The sequence below is a fragment of the Cavia porcellus genome, unplaced genomic scaffold (genome assembly GCF_034190915.1).
Source record: "Cavia porcellus strain 051 isolate PalLab524CR breed Dunkin Hartley unplaced genomic scaffold, mCavPor4.1 scaffold_6, whole genome shotgun sequence".
NCBI classification, from domain to species: domain Eukaryota; kingdom Metazoa; phylum Chordata; class Mammalia; order Rodentia; family Caviidae; genus Cavia; species Cavia porcellus.
The window spans coordinates 66,965,646-66,992,602 of record NW_026947489.1 but is presented as its reverse complement, the minus strand read 5'-3'; the positions used below and the strand labels follow the sequence as shown (position 1 = coordinate 66,992,602).

Genomic DNA, 26,957 nt, shown 5'->3' with positions numbered 1-26,957 from the left:
GCACTGGAACTGAAATACATGCCACACCACTTTCCTCTCCTGATGTTGGATCCTGCTGGTTCCCTAAACTGCTCACTTACTAAGAATTTGGCCCCTTTTTCCAGCCATGGAAGGTGCCATGCCAGCCATGCACATTCCTTGTTTTCACTGATGTCAGCAGGGATAATGATTAAGGGATAAGTGACAAAGCTCCACCCCATTCAAACGTCGCTCTCCCCTTACCCCATCGGGAACTTCAGCCCAGTGCTTCTTCCCAACATCTCTCCCAGAGTTAGTGGCTGGTACGTGTCTGGTGAAGTGGTAGAGTGGGAAATTCTTTCGATTTGACTCATCCCACCACTCTTACCTGCTGGGTCAGGATGTCTGTCAGCCTCCTCCTCCCCTGGCCGTGGCTATCTTGGCAAAACCTGCAAGAGTGTCTCACTGCCGAGTGGTGCTATACAACACTGAAGGTACAAGGGAAGTGTGTGTATATAAACATTGATCAAGGGATGCGCTTCAGATGGGGACATTTTATGTATGGAGATCATAATCTATTAGAAAAAAAAATTTCAACACAATAGAGTTCTGGACCATGATCTAACTGTTGGATTTAAGAGTGGAGACAAGGAAGAATGTTATTGCTCACTTCAAGGTCCCTATGGTTTGGGTCACCTGTGACAAGGACACCAAAAGAGTCAAGAATAATCATCAATTGTTTCCCCTTAGAAAGGAACACTGCACCATAAGGCACCCATCGGGGGCTCCACCCCTGCTCTTGCCCTCAAATTCACAGTCCCTGCAAGAGATTTTAAAAGAAGAAAAACTCAGGAAATTCCAAGCATGAATGCCTCCCTAGATAAGACAAAAATTGAAGAAAACCAAACTTTTAAAAGTAAGCATTTTGATCTTCATGCAAACATGGAGTTAATCTCAGGACAGCTAAGCACAATCACACAGATGAATTCATTGTGCGCAGTGGTCACTGAGCGTAGAGAATGTGTGCGATGGTTCAGAGTCCAGGCTCGATAGGGGTCACACCTGAATCTGCTGAGCTGAGCACATGGAAACCTCCGTGTGCATTCAGCCTTGACCACCATCCTTAATTTATTTCAGAGCAGCTCCCTGGGGTGGCTTTAGGAAATGCAAATCACGTGTCCATATGGTGTTGCAGACTTGCAGGGTTTTGATGTGTGTGAAACCAAAAATGTAAATAAAATTCTTTGGGTCTCTTTTTATATGTGTTGAAGTTGTTCTTTGGGTCATGGGTTGCTTTTTTTTTTTTTAATCCTTTACCTTTCTGATTAGCTTTTATTCTTCCAGATAGGTGCCATCTTAGAGGGGCATAAGTAAGAGTCGGGGACAATGGCAGCCAGGTGTCAACTCCAGCTTCAACTCAGACCCTCCCAGAGTCCCAGGCTGCCTGCTGTCCTGACTTTAGACATGCACAGTTGTGCTCTGAGGAAGGTGCGTGGACTACATGGTCCAGCTGTAATGTTCAGAGACTGTCTCTCAGTAGTCTGAAATATTCACCTCATCTTCAGGGGTTTATTGTAAAGAAATGGAAAAGAGGATTATAGTGTAGAATGCTCATGCCTTTACAGCTTGACTGACCTACGCAATCTACAGACTCAGAGATAATTCAAGTCATTGTTTGATCTGTACCTGTTTCAATCAGAACAAGGGTTCTGAGCTCAGCCAGCATCACAGGGAATAAGAAAAATGTGAAATTTTCAGCATGACAGAAGAACTACATTACTGACAGCTACTCTCAATGCTTATAACAATCACATATTTGTATTGATACAAGATACTTTACCATTTGCTGAGCACCCACTGAGTGCCAGACACCCATGAATGCATCTCAATCTCACCAACAAAAATGTGTCTGCAGAGGTCAGACATGGAAATCTATGGTACTCAGCCAGGGATGATGGGGCATGGTTGTCATCCCAGAACTCTGGGAGGCTGAGGCAGGAGCAAATTCAAGATCAGTCTGGGAATTTAGTGACTTAATGAGTCAAAATAAAAAGCCTGGGGATGTAGTTCAGTGTAAAGGTCTTGGGTTCAGTCACCTGTACTGCAAAAGAAAGAGAAAGAAAGAAAGAAAGAAAGAAAGAAAGAAAGAAAGAAAGAAAGAAACAAAGAAAGAACCAGTGCCAATAACATTTTGAAGCCCAATTCTCCAATACCCCCAAATCGACTATTAACATATCACCGTGGAGAGTGATACAGCTTGTACTTCACTCACATACTCACCAGTGTCTATAGGATTAATCTCTATCTTCCCCCTCTGTCCCTAGTGTCATCCTCAGAAGACCAGACTGTCCTAAACAGCCTTAGCTAGGGAAAGCAACTTCGCTCGCGTGCCTGGAAGGGCCCTGCTGGGCTGGGTGAGCCACCATATTTTCTGGCTCAGGACATCTCCTGTTTACCATTCTTGTACCGCATCCACCTGCTCACCTCCCAGCATCCTCACCATGGAACTGGTGGTTCCACTCTCGGGGTAGCAAAGGTGCCAGCACAAGTTTTAGGAACAAGAGAAAGCACCTCTCAGGTGTCAGCCTGGCTATGCCACTCACCACAATCTGCTTTCTCTCCCCGCGCTTCAGATTCCCCCGGTAGACAACAGGATCAGGAAGTGGTGCCTCTCCAGGGCACCCCAGCTCCCAGGCTCTGACTTGGCAGGCGCATGATGAAAGCTGCCTTCCACCAGAAAACACTTCTTTCTCTAGCTCCCAAATGTAATACAGCTTCTTCTACTCTTTCTAGGCACACTCTGTTGGGCTTTCTTTTAAAAGATCTTGTTTTACCAAGTTTTTGAGGCCAGCTGCCACTCATAGTCCAAGATTGCCCGAATGTCAGTGACTAAAAACAAATCAGATCAAAAAACATCCCTGTGCCTCGTCTGAACCCATTCCCTGCTTTGAACCTGATGCCAAGTCTGGGGCTTATCAGCCAGAGTGCGTGTGAATTATCATATGAAAGAATTCTGTTGGACCATATTTAAAAGAATCATTATTTTAACCTAGATAAGGAAAACACCTAGTCCTTTGGAAAATACATTTAAATTCCTTTAAATGTCCAAACAGATTTATGCCCAGGGAAGATGTAACTATGTCCGTACAGGATAAAAGAATCTTTCAGCAGTGAGCCAAACTATTCTTCTCAAAAGACTGCAGCACAGCATCACAAAAGACTGTCCAAGTTGTCTTCTGCAGCAGAGTGCTTGGCTGATGAGATCAGGCTGGAGGGCAATAAATATGGGCTTAAATCTGGCCTGCACTCCATTGGCCAGCTCAGTCAAGTTCTATCCATTCAAATGAAGGCCCACATCTTTGGAATTCAGGTTGTGTGTGTGTTAACAGGCTGTCACCAGCATGGAGAAACGGGCCTTTCTTTCCTGGGTTTATAAGCACACCATTTCCCAGAGCAGACAGTAAGAAAGCAGAAGTGAAAGCTGACACTGGGGCAGATGTGAGAAGCTCACCTTGGAAACCATCCTGGGGCTCTGGAGGCCTCACGTCACCAATGTCTCCTAACTGAATATGATTGTGATAAGAGTTCATGAGAGGTCTGGGATTTAGCTCAGTGGCTTAAGCACCTGCCTGGCAAACGTGAGGGCATGAGTTCAATCCCCAGTACCAAAAAACCAACCAAACAGACAACCAAAGAAGAATTCATGACAGACCCTTCCCTGCCCTCCTCCTCCACTCTGCCTCACATGCATTCTCCTTTATGGTTCTTTGTCAGGGGCCTTGTGGAAAAGCTGGACACCTCTGTGCTGTAAACTGTGAGGACAGAGCAGGAGGCTCTACTCTTGTACCTACAGGTCCAGCACAATGGGGCACAGATAGGAACCATGAGCTAGTAAAAATGGTGCGAAGGGGGCATGGAAGACACATGCCTGTAATCCCAGCACTCTGGGAGGCTGAACCAGGAGGAATACAAACTCACACCCAGCCTGGACAACTTAGAAACTCAGTGAGACTGTGTCGCAAAATAAAAATTTAAAAAAGAGCTGGGGATATAACTCTGTGCAAAGGTCCTGTGTCCAATCCCCAAGAGTGAAGGAAAAAAAAGTGCAAATTGAAGGAAATCGGCCTCCCACTCTGCTTTCCTCCTTGCCAAGCCTGAGAGGCTATCTGGGCATAGTGACACACAGTCACCATGACCTGGGCTCTGTGCACAGAACCAGAGGACACAGACCAAAAAAGACATTCCTAACTCTGGCCTGGAATCCAAAGCACGTGTGAAGAAAAACAACATTGATTTCCATCCCAGAGGATTGTGAGTCAGCATCGGAGTTTGTATTGTCTGCCAGGTTCCCCAGGTGACACCAGTTTGCCAATCGGAATCAGAACCTGCAGATATTGTGGCAATGGGTATGAGGAGACACAGGTCCCCTGTGCAGGTCGCGGAAGGCCTTGGGCGGAAATAATGCCTCAGCTCAGTCTTGGTGGCTGACAAAAATGACAAATGTACAGGAAGAAGAGAAGGGCATCTGGGTTAAGGACACCATGAACGAAGAGAGACAGGACGATGCACAGAGACAAGGATGGGGCAGACAGTGGGTCAGATCCAAGTGACTGGAATCAGTCTCCTGATGGCAAGTCTAGTACCATCCCCCACCGCTCAGTGGGGCTCCCAGTCCCTTTCAGGGAGGAAGCCCCCAATTCAGCAGCATCTGGAAGAGGTCCTCTGCACCCCGACTTTCACGGAGGCCTCATTGCTATTTTCAGTTTCATTTACCGTCTCACCCTTGGGTCTGGAACCCAGGGCCTCGCACATGCTGGACAAGTGCTCTGCCCCTGACCTGCACCCCAGCCCATTTCTCATCTTCTCTCTTCAGTTAGACTTTGGGCTAACAGAAAGGCCTCTGGGGCCAGTGCACAGGGTGATATTGCAGGAGCTTCCTTGCTAAGTAGGTCATACTCAGGAATTCCAAGCCTCCCTGGCTGGACATGTGGACTGCTGAGCTAGAGAAGAAGCAACAGCTACCTCAACACCCACAGCCACACGTCCGCAACGTGGCACAGGAGAGCTGTTTTAGTCAGTGCAAAAGCAATGTCTCGGGTGTAAAAGCAGGCCCCAGGAGGGCCTGCACTCTGCAGAGTTCCTTGTTTTGCAGGGCTCAGAGGGCTATGGCAGAGAATGACGGAGGGAAGGTATGTCCCTAGGAGAGCAGGTCAGCAAAGACCTGTGACAGCTGAAGGAAGGACCTCTCCCCGGCTCTCCCATCCCTCCTTCCACATCTTCTTATTACATCCCCTCTCTCCACTCCTCTCCGTCTCCTTCAATCCCACCCAGTTAGTCCGCCGGCCTCAGCTGGGTTAACTGCTTCTTAACTGGCCTTTTCTAAGAGGCCTGGCTGCTGCCCCGACAGGTTTTCTAAGACAAACAAATACGCTGGAGAGAGGAAGCGAGCATCTCCAGCACATGCTCGGTCTTTGGGCCAGGTGGCCTCTAGGGAAATAATGTGGATGTCAAGTTCCCAGCCTGCGCACCAGGCTGCACATGCAGGTGCCTTCGGAGCAGTGCCCTACGCCACAGTTCAGTGCCACCCCGCCAGGGCCTGAACTATCTTGTCTGCTGTCCAGTTATAAATTAATCTCTTGGCATCAGTGATTAACTTATTCAAGCTGCAGGAGCTGCTGAACCAAAACAGCCCCTTGGGGTGAAAGAGGTTCCAGTGCGGCATGATGTGACCCTAATCATGATGGTCCTTGTGCTGTGTCAGCAGGAATGTGGGGATGACCAGGACAGGGCATTGTCCCCTGGAATGGAAGCCACAGTGCCAAGATGTAGGGCTGTTTTCTTTTATGATTTTTTTTCTGCCAGGAAGGTTATTGAAAATGGGATCAGGATGGAGACTATGTTCTGGGGCAAATGTCACCTGAATGCAAAGCCTGGACTAACAGGGAAAGGCGGTGGGGTGGAAGGCTCTCACACTGAGGGGAGTGATGGGTTCTCTCTTAGCATACACGCTTCACCATGGGAAGAAGCCTTGAAGGTGGCCAATTCCAACTTTCCGCTTCTACAAAGGCCACAAAGGAGGGTGTGGCTCGTTCAGTGGCACCCTGTAGGCCAAAGAGGAGAAAAGGAATGGGTGTCAGGTCATGTCTATACATCAGGTAAAGGCTTATTTCTTCACCATCAGGACTATAAGCAACATATAGCTGTCTTTGGGGTCGGGGGAAAGCCAAGGAATCTTTCCACAGTTTTCTACCATTGGAAGAGTTCAAAAGTAAGGTTTCCAGGGCATTCTTTTCCTGTCGGGGGTTAAGGCCATAGTCCCTAACATGCTAAGCAAATGCTTCACCAATAACATACATCCCAACCACTCGGATTTCCCTAAGTAACCCTGGCAGATTTAGTTTTACTTCTTGGCTCTGGTCACCTCACAGAAACTTAAAAATGGTAACTTTTCTCACCTCTGTGATCATTCCTCAAAAAACTCTAACTCCAGTCTAACCAGGAAAGACACCAGACAAACACAACTGCGGAGTATTCTACAGATATCTTGGCCACTACTTCTTAAAACTGTCTGGTTCACCAAAAACAAGTTAAGCCTGCAAAACGGTCCCTGACAAGGGCAGCTAAGGAGATATGGTGACTAAACACAATGGGACATCTGAGATGGGGTCCTCAGAAACACCATTAGGGAAAACTAACTTATAGTTTAGTTAATAGTAATTTAACGATGCTGCTTCCTTAGTTGGAATAAAAATGCTGAATCTATGTGAGATATTAATAGGGGAAACTGAGTGATGTATTAAATTTGCAACTATTTTGTAAACCTAAAATTATTTAACAATAAACCATTTATTTAAAATTTTTTAAAATGGTGGCTTTATTGCATGTTTCATTGCAGTGTCCATAACATGAGAGAGATGGAATAAAACTACTTAAGAGGGGAAAGAAGGAATGCAGGAGGAAGAGAAGAAGACACTGAATACAAAATACATGAGTAAATATAACCAACCACCCACTGAAGAATGGAGAACTACAAATAGAGTATTATTTGTGCACAGAAAGAAATTATACATGGATGCATGCTATAACAGGGAGAAACTTAGCAACATTATTCTAAGTGGAAGTTAGAAAAGACCACATATTTGTGATTCCAGTAATGCAAAATATCCATATGCAAAAAAGAAATGCCCAAAGGCAACTCCACAAGACATTAACTGGACCAGTGGCTACTATCTGGAGAAAGGAATGGGGAGGAGTCATTCATGGATGCAAGGTTTCTTCTTGAAGTAAAGAAAATGTCCTGGAATTACATAATGACAATATTTATGCAAACTTGTGAATATACTAAAACCATGTCATTGCACAATTTAAAAAGGTGACTTTATGATATATAAATCACATGATAAATTTTCAACAAATGAAAAAATTTAAAGCATGCAACCTGATCTGTACTTCAAGGAGGTCACAGTGTTCTGGGGGAGTTAATTCTCATCCATCTCCTTCCTCTAGGAACTTCAGTAGAACAGGGGCTCTACCTATATCATTTACCACTGCATCTCCAGCACCACAGCACAGTGCCTGGTCCCTGGTAGGCTCTCAACAATGTCCGCTGAGTGGAGGAATGTGTTAAGTTCCGAGACAGGTTTATGTGCAGGTACTGTGGGGTCACCAGGAACAGGCTAACTTCCTGAGATGTTCATACAAATCACAAGCTGTGATGTGGATAAGCACTACCATCATGACCTCATTTTCAAAGTTCTTCCAAAGCTAGCGACTAATCTGTGCCATCCCACATACCCAAGCAAAGCCTGCAAAGGGGTCTCCTTTCAGTCTTGCCCACCATGAAGACACTTTCCCCTGAATACATGTTTGCTGAAGAGGTACAGTCCGGACCAGACCCTGCTCCACCCTGTCCCGGGAGCTGCTGCTCATGCCCTGCCTTTACTGACCAGTGGGCAGAAAGGAAAGGTTGAGGCATATGCAAAAGATACTGGGGCCCTGGAGCAAGCAGGTCCTGGGTCAAGGCAGAGGCAGATTACGGAAGGGGGTGGCAGCATTTCAGTCTGAGGAATCCTAAGGCATCAGGAACAGATTGCTTCTGAAATACAATGTCTGGGTTGGTGTATCTTCACTGATGGGCCCATAAATAGTTGACCATTTTCTTTTTCCTCTGGTTAAGGGAGGCCCACAGATACTTAGATATGGCCTTTAATGTACCCATTACCTAGATACTCAAATGACTCAGTTCAAAGGTAAATGCCATTAAAAATATAAAATCTGAGTTCAAGTGCCTCAAAATATGGGGCAGGAATGACTGGAAATCGAGTGTCATTAGCATGTATGGAACCCTGTGGAGAGCTCTCCAACACAAGCCTGAGCTCAGAGGGAAAAAAATCTGCAGAAGGAAACACTGCAGTCTTGGCAGAATGTGGAGCTGGAAGAGCGGAGAGCTTGCAGTCAGACAAGGCTGGAACAACAGCCCTGCCATTTACAGCTGTGCCATCACAGGAAATAGGAATTCAAGCCTCAGTTTCCCTGTGTGCACCATGAGGGTATAGTACCTACCCCACTGGGTCACTCTGAGAATTAAAGAAGATAATGTATGTAAAGCATCCTGGTCAATATCTGGAAAATAAGACACTCAATAAACAGCATGTATTGTTTTCATTGTTAATACAATTATGACAAATGTATTACTATACCATTATAATTATAAAGACACTTTGTAAATTTGGAAGGTGCCTCAAAATAAATTTCCTTTGAAGAATAAAACTCCCTCTCCTTCCCTCTCCAGTTTATTCTAAAATGTATTTTAAAATGACAAAGAAGAAAGTGAATCAAGGTCATACTGAATTTCTTTAGAAAATCAGTCACACATAGTTTGCCAAATTTGTTTTCCTAACTCTACCATTTAGCTCTGCTTCTCCATAACCACTACCAAACAAATATTTGGAGGATGTCTTCACCTTGTCCATCTTTTAAATCCTACCCTTCTTTTAGGGCCAAATCTCCTTTCTGATGAAACTTCTGGAGTCCATTCACCACAATTTCGCTTTGCTGAACTCACACTCACTAACCCTTAGTGTTAACTCAGTTAGAGGTTTCCTACTCACACTTAAAATCTGCAAAACTCCCAAGTCATTGTTGGCCTCTTGCTGAAACATCTCTGATGATGGGATGCATTGCTAAACATGGCATTCACAAATTTCATTGCCGACTGTCTAAAAACATGGTCAAACTCAATTTCCCTGCTACTTCCAGTCCTAAGAGCCAAATTCAGCCTCAGGGCTACATAGGGCAAATCTAGTGCTTTTTCTCTGGCAGGACTGGCCTCATGGGCCTAAAACCTATGTGGGCATTCAGGGTTCTGTACATCCGAGGAAATAACAGACACATAAGCAGATAAATTACAGAAAAGTAGTCTTCAAAGTGTGGTCCTGGGACCAGCAGGAGCACCAGGAACTTGTCTAAGGGCCAAACCTCAGGGCTCCAACCTAGACCTGCTGAATTGTAAGTGCTGGAGATGGGCCCAGCAACCAGCAGTTTAACAGGCTCACCTGCTGATTCTGATGCACATTTGTGTTGGAGAATTGCCTAGATGATATAATTTTATGCAGCCATTTAAAATTATATTTTGCCTACAAATTAGTGCCATGTGCAAGCCTCTGAGAGAACAGCCAGGTGCCAGGCTTTTCCCATGGGTCAGCACCACTCATGGACTGTAAGGGAAGAGAACAAGAAGTCATCAAGAAGCAAGGTCTCCCTGTGAATTGGTGGCATGCATGGGCTGCTGGGGAGAGAGCCAGATGCCAGCCCCTTTCAGCACATGTGCGGGGAAACAAGAAGAGCCAGCCACCACACCTACCACATGCCACCGGCTGATCCAGAGAAACACAGGCTGCCATGGTGCCTATTAAAGCGGAATACAATTTAATGCTTATAGTGTTTAGTGTTACACTGACTTTGCAGGTCTAAAATCAGTGGTCTGATCATCTGTTCAGAGGTAAATGGTATACAGTGTGGCATGCACAGGGGGATCTCCTTCTGAGGGTGGTGGCCATTGTTGATTCCCTATTGTCTTGTTTTGAAGTCTTGTATCATTTTCACTGTTTTGTTGGGTTGGGTTTTGTTCTGTTTCATTTTGTTTGATTTTATTGTATCTGATGTCAAGGGCAGCTGTTTTAAAGCTAGCAAGATATATTATGGTAGCCATTTTGGATTTACTATTATCTTGTTTTGAAGTCCTGCATTGCATTCATTATTTTGTTTTTATTGGTTCTATTCTGGTCTGTTTGATTTTTACTATGTCTAAAGGTATCTGCGGCTATTTTGAAGATAGCAGGAGGCATTATGGTAACCACTGTTTATTTCTTATTGTTTTGAAATCCTGTGTCACTAACACTGGTTTGTTTTGATTGGCCTTGTTCTCTTTTGTTTTGCTTGATTTTATTCTCTTTAAAATAAAAAAATTATATTTCAAAAGATATTTAATTACAATGGAAATTGTATTTCCAATGTTCCTGTATTTCCAATGTTCCTGTAATAATCAAATCAAGGAAAGCTCGGTTTACAAACTTATTTCAAAAGATATTTAATTACAATGGAAATTGTATTTCCAATGTTCCTGTATTTCCAATGTTCCTGTAATAATCAAATCAAGGAAAGCTCAGTTTACAAACTTATGTACAAAATAATACCAATTTGGGGGAGCCAAAAGGCAAATAGAAAATTACTAGATATAAATGTTATGGGATATTCATAGTGCTTTTTTCTGGGATTAAGGTGTCTCTTGTTTTTATGGTGTTTCATAATGTCTACATTTTCTACTTTACGGGCAGGACCTGACCTTTACAACAGATGACTGTAATTCACTGAGACCTTGCCTTCATGGAAAGGCAATTGAGGTCCATGCACAACTGCCTGAGTAGCTGGCAGGACTTTCCATGCTCCCTTTCTGTCCTATGACAAGATTTGAACTTAGTGTCCAGATGATAGAGCTTTGCTTAAGCTTGGACTCTCCTTCAGAGTGGTAGGAAGCCATCTTTCTGCCCTCTGTTTAGAGGGGGAGGCAATGAGATTTTTCTCAGTCAGTGCCTACCAAGTGCTAACTGCAGGCTCAATGCTTTGCAGGTATTACCATGTTTACTCACCCGGAGCATCTAGCAAGTTGGTTAAATTACCCTATTTAACAAATGATAAAACAGAGATTCTGAAGCATTAAGTAACTTGTTCAAAGATCTGGTCCTACTTTTCTAGAGTTTTGAGTAAGAATTTTCAACTCTGACTTCATTTTAAAGTCTTCTGGGAAAGGGGTGAGAAGGGAAATGGGAGGAGAAAGGAGAAATAAAAATGATCAGATGTGATGTGTGTACCAATTCCCCAAAATGAATGTAATTATTATATATCACAAACATATCACAAAAAATCCTAATGAGAAAAAGAAGAAGAAGAAGAAGAAGAAGAAGAAGAAGAAGAAGAAGAAGAAGAAGAAGAAGAAGAAGAAGAAAAAGAAGAAGAAGAAAGAAAGGAAGAAAAAGAAGAGAAAAAAGAAGAAAGAAGAGCAAAAAGAAGAAGAGGAAGAAGAAAATAAAAATAACACCACTGCAAGTCAGTTAAGTCATAATGGGGGAGGGAGTGGTGCACTGGTACATTTAGCATCCCAGGTAATTTCAGGGAGTAGCCAGAGGCTGTGAGTAGCCAGGGATATCTGATGCCAATTACTTTGGCACCTGTTGGCGTGCTGGAGGAAGATATTTTCGTAGGCGAGGTCCCCAGGTTAAAGAACACACATGTGCAAGACATCAGCCAAATGAGCATACTGGGGCCTTTACTGCAGCCTTTGACTCAGCAGGAGTCAAGTCCACGTAGCATCTCTGTGCTGTAGCTTGCATGGTACAGGGTCCCACATATCCCAGTTTCTTGTGGAGTCAAGACACCACAATAGAAGGTGGCCCTCAAAGAGTGAACACTCTCATCAAGATACCTGCTAAGTCATTTCCTGAGAATGGGGCTCCTGTCCTGAAACATGATCTACTACTCAGTTAGTGTCTTGGCTATGCTTCCACAAGTCTGGCCTTAGGTCAGCACCCTACAACGGATGGTCTCCCATCCTGCGCTCCCAAGCCAGCAGCCAGAGCATCATCCCTTGAAGATGGCCCAGCTGTCCATGAACACGTATAAGGGGCCTTCTTCATGCATTACAAGTAGCATTAGTCTGCAACTCTGCCCTTTGGCTTGTCCTGCCCATTTTAGTTTCAAACCAGAGTACTTCCATGCTCTGGGCTGAGAGTGACTTTTGTCCCCTTCAGGGCTCTGCCATGGATAGATCCATCAGTATAACATGCATCAGCCAGAGGTCCTTCTTTCCCTTCTGCATAGGGACTAGAGGTCAATCCTCCCAAACAATAAGGTTAATATAATATTATCAGAGCAAAACAGTGACACAGTGTGACTTGGCCCACATGTGATCTGCGTTAACACAATTGAGGTAGCATCTAATGTTCTGGGGTTGGTGCTTCAGCTCTGATGTATAAACTTTTCTGCCCTGGGAATGTATAGCCTCCATGCCCCTGACAGCAGTGGAGCTGTGGTTCTTCATCCCGACTGGCTCAACCATGTTTTTCTGGGAGTCATGGGGCAGAGAAACAGCAACTGTTGCCTCGCTTCAAAGATTATGCATCAGCACTTCAGCCAGCCCTATTCACATTGCTCAAAGCCAACTGAAGGGATAAAGAAATGGCCCAGACAGCTCTATACATGTCAGTGCATGGAGACAGGACCAGGGTTAACCAAAACGGAGATAACTGCTTTTTATTCAAGGAGAGTCATCCAGGTGGTCCTCCACAACCTGGATTCTCCCAAACCAAGCAAGCTGCTGCTATCAACCCATTTATAACAGTCTGATTACCTGCTTCTGGGGCTCTCCTTTACATATGCTGCAGAACCTAGTTCATAGAGGGGATGCTGACTGTACTGGCTATTAGGGGCATTTCCTGTGAGCTTCACTTCATGTTATTAGCCCTGTCATCCCAAAGCCATCGCAGCCATGCACACTGTTTCACCCACCTTCTCCTTTAATTGTTTTGCCAGCTCTGGAAGTTTTGTGGTTGTATAGATGGTGCACATTGAGTGCCTGGTAGAGGGAGGTGGGTCTTCCCATCTTTCTTCCTAGGTTAGGGCTTCCTCTACCTCCACTTTTTGATGAATAGACAGCCTAGCGTGTAAAACCAGGTAATTTCCCCAGGGGTTTTCTCCACTGTGAGGACTTTCCTTCTGGAGATGTTTCTGGAGGAGGTCGTGTTTCCTACGGCTCACAACATGAGCTCCACAGTAGCCAGCCATTGCTCAAAGTCCTCCTCTATCTGCTGCAGCTGGTCTACTCAGCAGACAAGGCCATTTGCCTCTCAACATCCTGCTGACTTCCCAGCTGCTGTCGGTCAGCTTTGGAGGCCCAAGGGAGATTTTCTCCATTGAGGTCCCCAGGTTAAAGAACACAATGCCTGTGTGCAAGGCACCAGCAACAACAGCAGGCAGCGTGGAGCAGAGCAGAGCACAAGAGCCACACATGTCTTTATTGCATACTTTTTATACAGGTTGTTGTCACCCATTTACATTCTTACATGCTGTCCTCACTAGTGCATGTGCAGTTGTCCACTGCTAAGTCATGGTTATATAATTATGCCCTCATGTGCACCTGTACTGACAATGGGGTCATGTCCTCAGGGCTGTTCGGAAGCATCCTTACATGCCCTGAGCTTTGACTCAGTCTGAGCGGTTTCCCACAGCACGTAACCACCCCACACACTAAACAGAACAATAATTAGGAATGTCCCCTCTGAGGGTTAATAACAGCAGCCTGATGTTTACTGTACTTAATAAATCCTGCCAGATGTCGTAGGCTTACTGTAAAAGAATCACTAGGAGTACTAGGAACTGTAACAGATCTAGATCAGGGTTGCTATTGTGTTTATGTATTTATAGAGGACACCAAATCCTCAGCCACGTTGTTTTCTGCTGTTCAAACACTTGACGACTTACAAAGGATTTTGAATAATAACTGGATAATCAGCTGCTGTTTTGATTATAGATACTACACCCCAAGAAAAAAGTAAAAAAACAAAGATTTAAAGATTATTTTTAATTAAAATGTAATTGTTTCTTTTCAGCTCTTCCCCATTGTTACTTCAGGCTGTTTTCATAGAGGTGCCTCGTTTCCTGCCTTGCTCATGTAACCACTAGATGGTGCACACTGCAAAACATTAGCCTAGAAGTGGGCTGTCTGTCACTGCCTAGTAGCAAGAAAGGGATCACGAGGGAAGGGAGGGGTTCCCAAATCCACAAATGAAAACACACAACTCTCAGTTAAATGTAAATTTCAGATAAACAAAATATTGCCTGAAGCATACTAAAATTTTTCTTCTTGTTTATCTGCAATTCTAATTCAACTAATGACCTGCATTTTATAAGCAACTTTATCAGACAGGATGTCAGGGCACAAGTACTATGCCTGTCAGTTTTTTCAAATATTCACATACTAGAAGTTTTAGTTGCATGCTTGTTACTCAAAGTAACAAGTAATCCAGCAGTTGGTATCATTATTCCACCAAAAAGGGAAATCTATGTGATATTGTCTTCAAAATCTAAAAACTTTAACACCTACTAACCCTCCACTGCTTGGGTCATCCTAATGTCATCATTCTCCTGCTGGGATCACATCTCTTATATAACCAAAGCAAAGTTCATGAATGCCTCAGCAAACTCCCTTGGTTTCTTTGGCAATGGCTTGATATGACTTTCCCTGACACCTCCCAGCTCTTAAAATACGTTGGGCCACACTATTTTGAAGAATACAATCTCAGTGTCCAGCGTGATGGAAGGGAACATAGATAGGCATATGCAAGAAAAGGTTTACAGGCTGATCAAAATTTAATTACACATATAAATTGGTGTCATGTCTACTGCCCATAGCTGACATCCTTAAGCTAGCCTCAAGTACTATTCTCAGAGAGAAAAAAGCAACTTTATCTGCATTCTGAGCTTTCTCTTGATAAGTATTGGCCAATCCCCCTGATTAACTACACGCTTTTTTTATAAGAAAAGAGCATTTTATGGCATCTTGAATAGAAAAGCTATAGCCCAATCTTGAATTCATGGCACCACAACCCGAGTCAGCATCACATTCAATACCCCAGTTTTATAACCGAGGCTGTGGTCTTTGAGTCTACCTGTGTGATGGTTGGGTCCCTGAGAATAGGATAGGAGAAGAAAGGAAATTGGAGAAGCTCGGCTTGGAAAAGTTCTCCTTGAAGTGCACCCAGGTAAAGCCCACTCTGATACCTGGGTATACTCTAGTGAGGGCAGAGGAACCCCCAAAAGTCAAAATCTCAATCCTAAACCCACTGCCTTTTATTTCTCCTTGCAGTAGATAACATGACAAAACCCCTGGGTGATTCAATGCACTCCTTACTTTCTGCTCCAGATCTTGTAAACGTACTATGAAGGGTCAGCTGTCTTTCCTGCTTCCTGAAACTATCCGGAGTGGAGCAGCCCTCCATGTGCACCTCCCATGGGAGTAAAAAGAGAACCTCCATTTAACAAAGAGGAGTCACCTAGGAGCCAACAGCCTCTTCTTGGTAGGCTTCTGCTAAGTTGTGTAAATTGTTGGGCTCTGAAAACTTTAGAGAAGATCATGAGGTTTCCAACTACAGAATGGATACTTTGCTCCCTCTGAAGGATTTTGCTTTGTTTACTTTGTTTTTGCAGTACCAAGAAGTGAATCCAGGGCTTCACAGCTGCTAGGCAAGTGCTCTACTACTGAGTGACACCTTCTGATCCTGTGATTTTTAATATGCCTGCATCAAGGAAAATTTGAGACTTAATTATTGCGTTTAATAACTTCATAAGAATTGGTCAAACAATGACATTATCTGGACATTTTGCTCTGGATTCCTTAGGTCAATACATGGATAAATACAAAAAGGAAAGGGATATGAATTTTGGTCCTAGAGGAAGCTGAGACTCCTGCTTGGGAAGGGAGCACAGCCATTAAGATGGAGTGAAGTGAGTCATCTTTACTCCCTGCTGAGAGGCCCCCATCCTCTCTACATAGATTCCTTCCACACACATAATTGAGCACCTTTTGTGTGCCAGGCATCACTGCAGATAAAAACACCATATCATTCTGCTAGCAAGGAAACAAGAGACTCAGAGAATTTCCAGGATAACACAGCAAACAATGCAGCCAAGAGTTTAACCTCAGCAATTTGACTGGAGTGTTTAGCCATTACAGAAAATTCAACTGTGATTAAAATACAGTCCCTATTCTCCAGGAGATAACACACAAGTGAGGAGTGCAGATAAGCAAATTAATAATTAAGCAGATACATACCCATACTAGAGGAGAGTAATACAAGCAAGCCAGAAAGATACGGTCAGTGACAGGTGGTCATGACAAGTATCCGGAGATAAGGAGGTTTGCAAAACAAGGAAGGATCTACCAGGGAAGGAGAGGAGGAAATGTTTCCTTGCAGTCATAGAAGAGCAGATAGAAACTTTCTGTTGTGGTAGGTAGCTTTACAAGGTTTATAAGGGTTGGAGATGGAACTTGGTGGTACAGCACTTGTTTAGCATGTCTGAGGCCCTGGGTTCAATTCCCAGCATGAAAAAAAAAACTTGTAAAGGATCAGTGATATAAAATATCAGGGATTAGAGCAGAGGATGGAAGTGACCGACAAGAGTGATGAGAAATAAAGCTGAGGCAGTAACAAAAGGCCTTTTATATCACACTGAAAGATTTTATTTTGAAACCAAAATGCAACCACGTAAGGATTTTTAAGCAGAAAGGATAAGGTACCTTAAAACTTTACCAAATTCACTGGAGCAACATTCTAGAAAATGAATTGTGGAGGCATGAGTAGAAGTTAAAAATACTCAAAAATGTCTCCTAAACCTACTCCCGTCTAAACCAGCTGCCCTCCAGGAAAGATGCTTGTCTTCCTCATGGCCCTTTGCTGCACTGTCCTGCTAAGCTCCTGTCTCCCTTTTGTCCTTGTCTTGCTGAAATGTATTACCAGATAAAAGAGAAAAGTTGCTTTACAGATAAAATTTCTGCTATCAAACTGTCTTTATTCTGTCCTCATTATTAATAGAGCATTTGACTAGGTAGAAAATTCTGACTTGGGAAACATTTTGCTTCAGACATTTGAAAGCGTTGCTCCACTGTCTTCCAGTGACACCAGCCTGGTTCTCCTTCCTTTGGTCTTGTGGTCATAAGAATCATCTGGTACTTCATGTCATCTTGGGCATTTATATAGCAGCTGTGGCTTTTTTGTCATTATTTCAGCATGTCAGACTTGTTGTGCCTTCCTGGAAGTTCTCGTTAAATCCTCCTATGGCTGACTTCCTTCTATTAATCAGACCTGAGCCCAAATGTCAGCGGGCATGTCCCTCATCAATTGAGCTATGAAAAATATATTAATTAATTAAGTCCAATTGGATTTAGCTAAGTCCAATTGGAATTTCATGGAAATTTTGCAAGAAAGAGGTAGTCTTTGGACTGGGCCAAATTCACAATCTTATTTATCTTTCAACTGGGCAGAAAAATAATCTGAAATTACTACTTCATGATATACATAATAAATTAGTTCAGATGTCTAATAGACCTAAACATAAAAGAAAAACAAATAAATGTAAAGTAAAATATCTTCATAGCTTTGTAGGATGGCAGATTCTTACGGAAGATACAAAAATATTAGTCACTAAGACAAAATTTACTAAACTGGACTAAAGTTTAAAGCATCTATTGATCAAAACACAACATTAAGTGTATAAAAGGTGAGCAAAGTTATGTCTAATACAAAGTGCACAGAGGATTCATTTTTAGAATATATAAAGTCTATTCACAGTAAGAAAGATGCAGTGTGGTGCGGGGAGTTAAACAGACTGCACCTTGGAACTGCACAGCCATGGGCTGGCTGCACACTGGCAGGGCTGGGGGCAGAAAGGCACCCACCCCACGGCACCCCCCATCTCACCTGAGGAAGTAGTATAGCAGAGGCAGGTGACAGTGACAGCAGAACCTGTAAAGCAATGGAGGGGAGGTTAGAACCTCGCCTTGGAAGAGGAGTAAGAACTGGGGCTGAGCAGCCTTGAACTGCAACAGCAGGGGCAGAGGACCAGACCGTAGCACAGCATCCCACCCCACCCTGCAACAAAGGATGTGAAAGGACAGAGACTGGCCACTGGAGGAAGGACACAGAAGGCTGGGCAAGGACTAGGTGGAGCCAAAGATGCACAGGACTGGAAACAGCCCCATCCCTGTCTGAAAACAGCACAGCAACTGGGAGAGAAACACCGCCAAGAGAAACAGGGCAGGGAGTAGGAGGCCGGCAAGGAACACACAGAAAGTACTGCTTCAAGACTCTGGCCCCAGGCCCCCGCATCTGGAGGCCAAGATCAGCCTCAAATCCAGCACAAACTCTACTGCAGGTTTGGTGGTGCTATCCAGTATCCAGTATTTTATTTTATTTTACTTTATTTATCTATGTATTTTGCTGATTTGTGGTCTGTTTCCTATTGTTTTTCCTTTTTTTGGCTTTTATCTATACTTTTATTCTAATCTATTCATCTTCTTTCCCTTTTTTCTAAATTTACCTTTCTAGACTTAATCATATCTTCATATATGAGTGAATAGTCTAATTTTTCCCCTAGTCAACTTCAATAATTCCTCACCTACTCCTTCATTCTTTCTCTTCTGCCTTCTTCTCTAGTTTCCCAAAGCTTGTGTGATCATCCTTTGTCCTCCAGCCTGACTTCTACTTTATTTCTAGTCATTTTTCTCTGTTCTATCCACTATTCTTCTTAAATTTCCCTACCAGAGGGTACAACCGCTTTACCAAGGGGAAACTCTTTGCATATAAGCTCCCAATTTATGATGGGTTCTGTTGTACAACCGTGGATTTTGCTTCTATAGTTAAAGATACAAAATTAATAGTTACCACAGTTTGTCAGTTTCTAAACTGTGCTAGATGCTATTGTCAGTGCTAATTTCACTACTTTAGCTAGGATGGCCTATCTGTTTTTAATCAGTTGTTCTCATTTCTATAATAATACTGGGAAGTTCTGGGGTAATAATCTCACCACACCCCAGCACCAAAGGACTGGGGACTGAGCCAGATAGACACCAACATCTCACTCTTAATTAATTGGAGAGGTAGGATCATGGGACAGACACAAAATAAAAACCTCCTATACCCAGAAGACACCCTAAAGAACAAACCTTGCCTAGAATGGACTTGATACTAATGATAATGTTACCTACTACAAAACTTAAGGATCAAAACGGAAAACAAAATTAAAACTTTTGAAATTGAAAATGACAAAATGCAGAAGCAAAAGGCAAGCTCCAGCCCACCCAGAACAAGTCCAAGAGACAACAAGATAAAGAAAAAGGGAAGAAACACACCTGACATTTCTGAAATGATAACAACTGAAGTAAAGAAACAAATTCATGAGATTATAAAGGAAATCAGATGAAATATAATCTCTCAGATAAAAAAGAAATGTCAGTATTTATAGAGGAATTGCTTAGCAAATCAAGAGTAGAGATAGACAAAGAATAGCTGATGATAGGAAGAGAATGGAAATCCGGATGATGAATACAGGAAAGATATAGAATGCATTAAACAGATTGAAATAGATTTCCAGGAAATTAGAATTCCATTGAAAGCTGGCAAAACTATTTGAAAACTGAAGCCAATACATATCAGTTATTACCATCAATGTAAATGGTCTCAATTCACCAATCAAAAGAAACAGACTGCCAGAATGAATCAAGAAATAAGATCCAACAATGTGCTGTATACAAGAAACACATTTAGCTCAAAAAGAAATGCATAGACTAAAAATATGAAAAACAATAATCCATGCAACAGGAACCTAGAAAAAAGCAGGGTTAACTATTCCATTTGCAGAAAATGTGAACTTCAAATCGAGGATGATCAAAAGAGATAAAGACGGTCACTACACACTTTTAGGGAAAAACTTCCAAAGGAGGAGATAACAATCATAAAATGTATGCACCAAATACAAGAGTACCCAACTATATAAAAATATTAATAGACATAACAATTAAATAAGCAATAACACAACTGTAATAGGGGACCATAATGCCCTACTGTCACAAATAGATAGGTCAACCAGACAAAAATCAGAAATAAATACCAGAACTGAAATAAACCTGTGAACAACTAGATTTAGTAGATATTTACAGTGTTCCACCCAACAATGTCAGATTCTTCTCATATTCTTCTCAGCTGCACATAGGGTGTTCTCTAAAATAGACCATAGAAAATGCTTAAGTAAATGCAAAAGAACTGAAATTATCCCATGTGTATTATTTCACTATATTGAAATGAAATTAGAAATTAAGGGCAAAAAAAAAACCCAGAAAAACTCCATAAACACATAGAAATTAAGTAACATCCTCATGAACAACCAATGGGTCATAGATAAAACTAATGAAGAAATTTAAAATATCTATAATTAAATGAAAATACAGATACAACTTATTGGATCCTGTAGGACACAATGAAAGCATTCCTAAGAGGGAAATTTATAGCAGTGAATTCTCCTATCAAGATAACAGAACAAGCACCTCAAGCTTCTACAAAAAAAAAATAATTCAAGCTCAAAGTCCATAGAAGGGAGGAAATTATAAAGATCAAAGCTGAAATGAACACAATGAGACTAAAAAATACAAAGAATTAATTAATTGAAGAGTTGATTCTCTGAAAGAATAAGTACAATTGATAAACCCTTAGCGAATCTTATCAAAAAAAGGAAAAAAAGACTCAAATCCATGCAATTAGGAATGAAAAGGATCACAACAGATCCTGTAGAAATTCAGATCATCTATACATACTTTGAAAATCCTACTTTTGTAGGATGGAAAACATAGAAGTGATGGACAGATTCCTAGGTACATATGAATTATCAAAAATGAATCAAGAAGATAAAAATTCTAAATGACCCAATATGACTCAATGAAATTGAAAATGTAATTAAAAATTTACCAACAAAGAAAAACCCAGGTCCTGATGGATTCACAGTGGGATTCTACAAGAAATATAGAGAAGATTTAATACCAATACTCCTCAAACTCTTTAATGAATTGAAAGGGAAGCAATGCATCCTAACTCATTCTGGAAGCAACTTTTACCCTGATACCAAAAACAGAGAAAGACTCAACCAAAAAAAGAACTACTGGCCAATCTCCCTCATGAACATAGATGGAAAAATTCTCAATAAGATACTGGCAAACAGAATAAAGCAATCAACAAGAAGATTATATACCATGACCAAGTGGGATTCAGCCCAGGGATATAGAGATAGTTCAACATTTGCAAATCAATAAACATAGTACACTATATCAACAGAGCCAAAGACAAAAATCACATGATCATCTCAATAGATGCAGAAAAAGCTTTTGACAAAGCCCAACACTTACTTGTGGTAAAAATCCCTACAGAAAATCAGAATAGGTCTTTATCTTAATCTGATAAAAGCCATCTATGACAAACCAACAACCAACATCATATTAAATGGACAAAAACTGAAATCTTTCACTATAAAATCAAGAACAACAGTGCCCACTATCACCACTCCTATTCAAAATAGTTCTGAAAACACTAGCCAGAATAATTAAACAAAAGAAAGAAATAAAAGGAATAAAGATAGGAAAGGAAGACATTAAATTATTCATAGATTATTATTCACAGATGACATGATACTCAACATAGAAGACCCTAAAACCTCCACTAGAAAACTTCTAGATTTAGTAACCAAATTCAGTACCACAGCTGGATACAAAGTGAACACACAAAAATCCCTGTACACACACACACACACACACACACACACCTCTCTGAGGGGAAAATTAGAGAAAAAATATTCTTCACAATAGCATCCAAAAATATGAAATACTTGGGAAACAATCTAACAAAGGAAGTAAAATTCGTATTATTGAAAATTCTAGTACTCTTAAAAGGAGATCAAAAAGGATATCAAAAAATGGAAAGATATCTTTTGGTCTTGGGTAGGAAGAACCAACATAGTGAAAATGGCCAAACTCCCAAAATTGCTAGACAGATTAATGTAATCCCAGTAAAAATACTATTAGTGTACTTCACAGAACTAGGAAAAACATTCCTAAAATTCACCTGGAATCAGAAGAGATCTAGAATAGCAAAGGCAATCCTAGACAACAAAGACAAGGCAGGCGACATCTCAACCCCTGACTTGAAATCGTACTACAAAATTATTGTGATAAATTCAGCAGTACTGGCAAAAAAAAAAAAAAAAAAAAAAAAAAAAAAAAAAAAAAAACTCTTGAGGACCAACGAATCAGATTAGAAGATGTAGACACAACTACAAACACACTCAGCCACCTTATTTTTGACAAAGGGCAAACATGTTCACTAGAAGAAAGATAGCCTCTTTAATAAATGGTGCTGGAAAAACGGGCTCTCTGCATGTGGAAGACTAAAATAGACCTATCACTATCACTGTGCACTAAACTAAAGTCAAAATACATTGAAGATCTAAATATTAAAACACAAGCACTAAATCTACTGGAAGAGAAACTAGGTGGAAGTCTTAAAGACTTAGATGTAGGTAGACAGTTCATGAACAAAACCTAGACTGCCAAGAAATACTTGCAAGGCCCAACAACTGAGACCTCATCTTATTAAAAAGATTTTGCACAGTAAAATAAATCACAAACTGAAAAAAAAAAAAACAGTGGGAAAAAATTTAGCCAATTGTCCCTCAGACAAAGGACTTCTATCTCGAATACATAAAGAATTGAAAAAGATCAGACCACCCAAATTCCAAGTCCTAGTTCAAAAATGGGCATCTGAGATGAATATGCACTTCTCAGATAAAGAAATGCAAATGGCAAATAAATACAAGAAAAAATGTTCAACATCACTGGTCATTCAAGAGATGCAAATTAAAACAACACTGAGATTTCATCTCACCCTAGCAAGAATGGCTATTATCAAGAAATCACGAATATGCTGGAGAGGCTGTAGGGAAAAGGAACCCTTCTCTACTGCTAGGGGCAGTGTAGATTGGTAAAACCACATGGAAATCACTTGGAGCTTCCTCAACAAACTAGGTTTTTATTTTCTCTTTTCTCCCATCCCAGTTGTTCTTTCCTTTTTGAGCAGTTTCTTCCCTTTGAAGGGAAAAGATTGTAGAAGGTATAAGATATAGGAATAGATAAAATAATTGTACTACTAATCTCTGTTAGTTCATCAAAAACAGTTTGTGCTTACATTGTTTGACCAATTTTTCATGCCTATATCTTGTAATCCAAGCAACTACTTTGAATATAACAAGAAATATATTAATCTTGTCAATTTACTATTATCCTGTTTTGAATTCTGTATCATCATTTTTATTCTTTTTTCTTTTTAAAATTGAAAAAAAAAAACACTAAGATTACAGGTCCCATTGACCCAGCTGTTCCTCTTCTGCATATCTTCCTAGAAAGCTAAAAACATCATACCACAGCAATATATGTGCACTCATGTTTATAGCAGCACAATTTGTAATAGCTAAATGTTAGAAACAACCCAAATGCCCATCAATTGGGGAATAAATTTTAAATATTGTGGTCTTTTTATACAATGGAGTACTACTCAACTGTAAGAAGGATTAACTGGAGACTTTTATAGGTAAATGGATATAACTTAAGACCACATTCATAAGTGAAAAAAATCAGACTCACATTGTAAACATCATATTATCACCCTGGTGCAGAAATTGAAAGAGTACATAAGTTCTAAAAGGTAAATGGATACTGTGAAAAGGGAAGAAATTGTTCAAAAGGAAAAAGGAACTAGGATGGGTGAAAGAGAAAAACAATAGAGAAAAGGGAAAAAATGCAAGTTAATTATACTATTAGTATATCTTAGTTCATTAAAAAGGAAAGTTTGTGCTAGTATCAATTTGAGAAATTTTATGACCTTATCTTGTACCCTAACCAACTACTTTACAGATAACTAAGTGTACTGCACTAACTAGTGTTATTTTCCTATTATTTTGTTGTAAAATTTTGTTTTACCTTTTTTCTCATAAAATAAAATTTTTTTAAAAAGAAAAATGCAGACAACCAGAATAACCAATACGAAAATAGGTAAGTCAGACATAGTGTGTATGACTGTAATCCCAGTACTCTGGGAGGCTGAGACAGGAGGATCACAAGTTTGAGCCCAGTCTGGGAAATTCTGCAACTTACTGAAACTCATCTCAAAGTAGAAAAAATAAAAAGGTTGAAGGTATATCTCTGTGTAAAGGGCCAGGACCCTGTATCCCCAATACAAAAAGAAAGAAACAAAGAAATAAAAGAAAAAAGAAAGGGAAAAAGGCAGAGAGAGAGACATGAGTGCTCAATTTCATTATCCATCAAAGACAAATTCAAAACATGATACAATATCTCTATATGTCCACTAGAATGGCTAAAATGGAAAAGACAAATAACACCAATTGCCAGAAAGTGTTTGGAGTGTCTAGGACTTTCCTGTCCTGTGGTGGGTATGTATGTTTATCGATCCCTTTGGAAGCAACCATTGAAGCTAAGCATCCGCATACTCTTGGCATAGCAATTCCATTCCCAGGAAAACAGCACTCAATAGAATTGCATAGTTAAGTCCTCAAAAGCTATTTCACTAAAAGAATGCTCACAGCAGAACTGTTAGAGCCTAAAACAGGAAACTACCAAATATTCCTCAATAGTAGAGTGGATAAATTGCATCATCATCATCAGTTGGAATAGTATTTGGCAATGTGAATAAACCAACCCATGCTGTTATTTCAACCCAGCATCCACTCCTCTTCTGATAGGACAACCTCCTCCAAATGTGGTTTCATTGGCATCCAAATACCGCCTGAAATTCTAGGGCTGTAGTTAATTCTGTTAAATCAAGCAGCATATCTTATCTCCTGGCTATGTAGATAGAACAAATGAAATTTGATACAAGTCTAGAAAAAAAAGCGTTCCTCAATTCTTTCTTTGTCTTTATTCAATGGAAGTTATTGGAAACACTTCTCTGTCCCTTGCGGGTATTGTGCGAAGACAAGAGACTTGTAGTCACTCTAGGTACTGGTGACCATGAGGACCTTATAAATACAAAAGGTGAAGTTAAATCTGTCATCACAGAAGACAGAGTAAGAAGATGGTTAGAAGCTATTAATGACACTGTGTGATACTGGTCTTCACCTTACTCAGTCCCACCTCTGCCATTCTGCCCTACATAACTCAAAATACCTGTTGTAGACAGGGTTTGCAAGGGAATAGATTTAACAGGACACATAATTTATAGGATTATTTTAGAATATTCACCTCAAAGTACAAAAGAGTGTAAGAGATCTGTCCACACACTAGAGATCCAAACTGAGTGTCTGGATCCCATGACAATGAAGACATACAAGTCCAGCTAAAGACCTAGAGCCCATGGCAATGTCCTCTACAAGTCCAGCTGGAGACCCAGAGCCCACGACAATGTCTCATGTAAGTCTGTATCAAAGATCTGCACTGAGAAGGCCCAAAGGCCAGTGGTGGAATTTAAAAAAACTGCTCCACTAGGATAAAGAATCTGTAGCAGCCAGCTGAGGGATCTGGAGCCAAGAAACAACACTCAAGGTAAGGACCAGAGCTCCCCCGAAGAGAACCACAGCCGTTCTCAGCAACACTGAGAACCAGAGCTCCTCTGATGATAACAGTGTGTTCATATCAGGAAAACCAGCATGACAACCTTCTTTAGGAGAATCAACAGCATCGTCTTACTCTCTAGTTCTCCTTTTATGCTTCTGGCAACAGTCTTTAGGTGAGTCTTCCAGGCCCAGCACCACAATGATTCAGTTCAGCTGGATGTTACAAGCTGACAGTTAGTTAATCCACCACAATACATCACTGCTATTTAAGCCAATTCAAACCACATTCTCTGTTCTGAAAGGTATATTAGCACTATGGAGCTTCTTACCTTTTAGTAATAAAACTTGCTATTTATCAAGAGCTTTATGGTTTATAAAACATTGCATAAACAGATTTCCTTTGATCATGTTGCCTTCCCAGGAGGGCAGACAGATTCTTCCTTATTATTTACCTTTTACCAGATAAAGGAAACTGGGTTAGAGAGTCTACTTTGCTCAAAGACATTCAGCCAGCAATTAAAGGAGCTGGTGTCTGAACCCAGCTCTTCTGATTCCAAGCAAAAGTCTGCTGCAATGGGAGCTGCACAGATATATCCATCATAAAACATGTCTTCTGTTGTAAATTCTGCAGGTAGAATGAAATAGACACACAGCTCACACACGCTTTTAGCCTTGAATTCTCAACAGTAGTGCTGAAATTTCAAATTAGGAGCCATAGTACAGTAACTTCTCCAAGAGGAGAAAGAACTCTGTTTGAGATATCTCCAGGGCAGTCATGCAGGAGATCATTTTCCTTGTGGTTTCATTGATTTTATGGCAAGGGAGTCTGTGATCTTAGATGGAAATATTTATGCTTTAAGGAGAGAAGCTTGGGAGTTTCAGCTGTGTCTGTAGGCCACTTACTCCCAGACACCTTAATATAGCAATTCCTCCCTTTCCAAGCCCCTCTTCTGTCAGTCTTCCCCTGAGTAGGGCACGGTTAAGTAATGATATATTTATGAGTGGCCTCCAGAGCCCATATGGAGGAGTAAATTACAAGAGAATGCACCTCTAGTCTTGTCCTGGTGGCACTTCAAAGCTTTCTGAAAATTCCTCTAGGAAAATGGTCAGTCCAACAGAGGGCTCCCTTCAGTTCTCTGATGACCACATCAGACACCTGTCCACCTATCTTCTAAGATTTGCAGAATTGAGCTCATTTGTTTACATTCCCCTCTTGCACAGTTAACTGAACCCCTTTATAGAAGGAGACACTAAGGTCCACAGAGACCCAGGTTTTAAACATAGCA

At 41.3% G+C, this 26,957-nt stretch overlaps 1 long non-coding RNA gene across 1 annotated transcript in view; it reads right to left on the bottom strand.

The window, feature by feature from the left end:
* LOC134476269 (uncharacterized) overlaps positions 1 to 26,957 on the bottom strand; it is a 53,777-nt gene that overhangs the window by 6,777 nt on the left and 20,043 nt on the right. The window contains exon 2 of the long non-coding RNA XR_010047852.1: positions 17,988 to 18,032. This is a non-coding gene — a long non-coding RNA (uncharacterized LOC134476269). The remainder of the gene's footprint in view (positions 1 to 17,987; positions 18,033 to 26,957) is intronic.